General features: G+C 37.0%; 1 non-coding gene across 1 annotated transcript; it reads left to right on the top strand.

Moving 5' to 3' along the window:
• Positions 1-515: 515 nt before the first annotated feature.
• Positions 516-591, top strand: TRNAP-GGG (transfer RNA proline (anticodon GGG)). Its single transcript has one exon. It is a non-coding gene; the product is annotated as a tRNA-Pro (tRNA).
• Positions 592-4,975: the final 4,384 nt, after the last annotated feature.

The following is a 4,975-nucleotide window of genomic DNA, read 5'->3' as shown; positions in this document are numbered from 1 at the left end:
AAGTCTCGGAAGTCTTGTGAAGTGCAGTGTACATTCTTGTAGGTAGATGTGGGTACATCTAGATGAAAATTCATATACATAACATTTAAACCAATTTATAGCTTCAATGAAATTTAATTGTGAGCACAAATTTTAGGTATAATTAGAACAAAATAGTTTATCATTTTAAGGAATTTTTTTTTTCAAGAGATTAAGTATCTAATTAAAGACTTATTTCAGTCCTTTCCACTAACAACATTTCAGAAAAGGTTTAAAAGATCTGTAAAATTTTTGAAAAATTGACAAGCTCATTATCAGTTTATCTGTAGAGAAAACATTTATTATGTTATGTTATTATTATTTACTTATGCTTTATATATTTAAGCAATTCTTTTTACCTATTGTCGGTAGGTATTATGATATCTGTTTTACAGATGAGAATACTGAGATTCACAGAGTAACTTGACCAGGTCACAGTATGTAAGTGAAAGAAGTAGAATTAAAGCGGATTATTCTGTTTTCAAAATTTGCTTCAGGCCCTGGCCGGTTGGTTCAGTGGTAGAGCGTCTGCCTGGGGTGCAGAAGTCCCGGGTTCGATTCCCGGCCAGGGCACACAGGAGAAGCGCTCATCTGCTTCTCCACCCCTCCCCCTCTCCTTCCTCTCTGTCTCTCTCTTCCCCTCCCGCAGCCAAGGCTCCATTGGAGCAAAGATGGCCCAGGCGCTGGGGATGGCTCCTTGGCCTCTGCCCCAGGTGCTAGAGTGGCTCTGTTCGCAACAGAGCAACACCCCGGAGGGGCAGAGCATCGCCCCCTGGTGGGCAGAGCGTCGCCCCCTGGTGGGCATGCCGGGTGGATCCCAGTCGGGCGCATGCAGGAGTCTGTCTGACTATCTCTCCCCATTTCCAGCTTCAGAAAAAAAAAAAAAGAAAAGAAAAAAAAATTTGCTTCATTTATACTGTGCAATGCTGTTTCTAGAAAAAGCCAAATAAGTGTCAGATGAAGAAAGATACACACACACACACACACACACAGCATAAATATTAAATTTCTCTCTTTCTACCCTAATCCAAAGCCTTGTATTAGCATCAAAAGCATACAGGTGCTATAATAATTATATAGATAAAAAGAGTGACATAAGCATATTCTGAATTTAATAGAACACGGTTTACTTCTATTATCACTTAACTGAATATAGTCTCTTCATTGTTTCAGGTTGTAATTGAAGCACAGTAGAAGGTTAGAAATTTTATGGTTGATGGTTTCTTTGGCTTGCCTCTTCCTTTATAAATGTCACTGGGGTCTAGGAATCAACACACTCCGAAGGATTCCCTAGTTTCATGCCCCAGTTTCTCTAACACCGTGTTTATTACCATGATGACAAAGGTGGGGGGCACTTGGTGAGCCCCTGTGGCGCTGGTACGTGTCAATGGAATTTAAGAGAACAACTTCTCTCAGGCTTCTTCAAGCACCATTTCTCCATTTCAAACTGCTACCAAGTAAGTCAATACTAAATTGAAATTTCTAGGGAAAGAAATAAACCATATGTTACTTTTCCCTTTAGCATATTTTAACCATATGGTCCTGGAAATGGGAATGTAACAGTGCTAGTAATTTAGACTGCCCATGCTGTCAACACCGCCATTCCCTAGCTAGTTTAGAAAGAATCCTTATAACTGGCCAGGAAAAATTGTCTTTGCCAAATAATTAAGAAGCAGGGTTGGGAGAGAAAATGTAACTGAAAGGTGCACTTATGAAGAAGTGGCCTGGGCCTGAGGACACCACTCAAGACCTTAGTTTACACAACACACTAAACTCCTGTGAGAATTCTCTTGGTTTGTAGTGCATCCTGGCACGGAACAGAGCTCCTGGGTTGTCACTGATACACTTCTCATTGTTGTTAACATAAGGGCTAAGCCTGTAGCATTGTATTTCATTTGATTTACATTTACTGAATTCTTCAGAAGTGAGAGGCGTTATTCTGGGTAACACTATAAAATGTTTCAACAGTGAAAGAATGGCAACAAATACTTTTGACATAAAACTAATAGGATTTTAAGTTTTTTTAAAAGTATAGGTGAAATAAAACTTTGTTAAGGTTATAAACTAGAAAAATTAGGGAATAAGTCATGTAGCGATACAATTTCCATTGGTCAAATACAGTTATTATTAATAGATTTTTAAAAGATCAAATATGACATGAAAGTCATGTTTTTTAAATACATATATTTATATATGAAATAGCTTAATTATACTTGCTTGCATTTTGTTTAGTGTTTTGCATCTATGTTTATAAGTGAATTTGATCTATACTTGACTTTTCTTATATCGTCCTTGTCTGATATGGGTTTTTATTTTGTTGCTATTATTTCTGTGATTTTCTGCAACAGATTATCTAAAACAATAATTTTTTTTTCCCTTGGAGTCAGATTACTTTGAAGGTTACCTGGATTTTAAATCCTCTGTGGAATCTAACAATAATCTAGTAATAATCTAATTTTTAAAGGTTCAATGCCTTATTGTGGTTTTCCACAAAAAGGTTTATCTTGAGTTTTTCTTAGTGATTTATATTTTTTCTAAATATTACCATTTTGGCCCTTGCTAGTTAGCTCAGTCTGTTAGTGTGTCATCTCCAAACAACAAAGTTGCGGGTTCGATCCCTGGTCAGGGCACAAAGGTAAAACAATCAATGAGTTCATGACTAGTGGAACAACAAATGAATGCTTGTCTCTCTCTGTCTCTGTCTCTTTCTCTCTCTCTCTGTCTGTCTTTCTAAATTCAGTCAACAAATAATAATAAAAAAAATAAATATTACCATTTCATCAAATTTATAAACTTTATTAGCAAAAAACATTCTTCTAGTATATCCTATGACTTTTTAGAGTTTTTCTGGTATCTGTAATTCATTCTATTTTAATTTCTAATGTTTTCTTTATATCAACTCTCTCTGTTTCTTGAATAGAATTTCTGGAAGTTCTAGCTGGTTTTCTTGATCCACTATATTGTTTCTTAGATTCCCGTGTTATTAATTTTTCCCTTCTTTTCCTTTCTTTCTTTTTTTTTGTGACAGAGTCAGAGAGAGAGAGGCAGAGAGTAGGGCAGTTAGGGACAGACAGACAGGAAGGGAGAGAGATGAGAAGCATCAATTCTTTGTTGAGGATCCTTAGTTGTTCATTGATTGTTCACTGATTGCTTTCTCATATGTGCCTTGACCAGGGGCTTCAGCAGAGTGAGTGACCCCTTGCTCAAGCCAATGACCAGGGGGTCATGTCTATGACCCCATGTAAAAGCCAACAACCCTGCACTTAAGCTGGCAACCCTGCACTTAAGCTGGTTTCAAACCCTGTGTCCTAGTCCAATGCTGTATCCACTGCGCCACCACCTGGTGAAGCTTCTTTTTCTTTTCTTTTACTTTCTTTAGGTCGACTTTACTATACATTTTTAGTTTTTTAAGTTGAATATAGTGCATATTTTTAAATTCCTTTTTTTCAATACATGCACTTACTGTAAATACACTTTATCATACATTTTTATATGTAGTATGTGGAAAAATTACTCTAAATATTTTATAATTTTCATTACTGTTTCCTCAATTCAAAGATTATTTGAGAGTTTTTAGGTTCTATCTATGCATAAATATTTTACTATATTTTATTGGTAATTTCTAACTTAGGTTAATTATCTTCTGCAAACATGTTACGTATAATATACTTTACTTACAGTTCATTAAAACTAACTTTGTGGACAATATTCTTTCTTGTGTACCAAAAGTTTCTTTTTCCTTTTTGGCATATATATCTATTACATATATAAAATGTGTATTTTTCTCAATATTATATATATATTAGATCAATATTGTAAATATTGTTTTTCAAATCTTTTATACATTTACTATTTTTTTGGTCTACTCAATCCCTCAGTTTCTAATAAAAGTATGCTGAACTCTTAACATATTTGTGATTTTGTGAGTTTCTCCTTGTTAGTCTTCTTCTTTAGTTGTCCTATTGTCTTTGAGAATTCTCGTCTATAATTCAGAGCATGATCAGAGAATCGGTACCACTGTGAGCAACGTTGCAGAAGGGATTTAGTATAGGGGTTCGATGGAATGTAACTGCGGACTCTGGTTAAACTGTCTGTGCTGCTTCTTGTCTGTTGTTGGGCTCGAGGACAGCAGGGGGGAAAATGGGCATGAAGTAAGCAGAGCAGGAAAAACTGAAACCCATGAGACAAGCTGAAAACCTGGAAGACAAACTGGAACTCGTGTCTGTATCTTACTGCCTTCAAGCCTTCACCTTTGATGATGCAGGTGACCCGCAGGAGAAGCTGGTACCCTTTGCCACAGGATTGTGTACACTGGGCAGACAGCAAAGCTTCTGGGGGTGACTCAGGAGGAGTCAGAGTTGCTCTCAGGGGCTGCCCCAGGTACTGCAACTGCTGAGAGCACAGAAGTGGCTGTTACTTAATAACTGCTGCCCTCAAATTTCATGCAAATTTTTATTGGGGCCAATCCTAACCTGGATACCTACTAGAAGGGTAATTATGGGAAGCCTACTTCCAGTTCAGCTAAACTGACACATGGGATTCTTTTATTACACTTTCTTTCTTTATTCCTTTAAATGCTATTAGCCTTTAACGTATTATGTCTGATATTCTTCTTCTTCTTCTTTTTATTTAGGTTTTGCTTGATAGAAATTCCCCATCTCATTGTATGTAATTTTCTGTTTGTGGTAGCCATGAAAATGCATGGCTTAGCTCTCCTGATCAGGAACTGTAATTGACCAGGTGCTCCCGTTATTACCGCTCTCTGGACCCACCACCATACTAATGATAAGCCAAATTTGCCACAGACACTCCCAGTGGAAGACAGCATATGGGGAGAACTAATGCAGGTCCATTTCTGGGACATGTACAACTCCTTGACTAGATGGCTTTGACTCAAGGACTACCTATTAGGGTGTTAAAAAATTTCTTGGAACTGCATGGCTGTCCAAGACTCTTT

This window comes from Saccopteryx leptura, chromosome 1 (genome assembly GCF_036850995.1).
Source record: "Saccopteryx leptura isolate mSacLep1 chromosome 1, mSacLep1_pri_phased_curated, whole genome shotgun sequence".
NCBI lineage: Eukaryota > Metazoa > Chordata > Mammalia > Chiroptera > Emballonuridae > Saccopteryx > Saccopteryx leptura.
The sequence above is the reverse complement of the archived record's forward strand: the minus strand, read 5'-3'. Positions and strand labels throughout refer to the sequence as shown.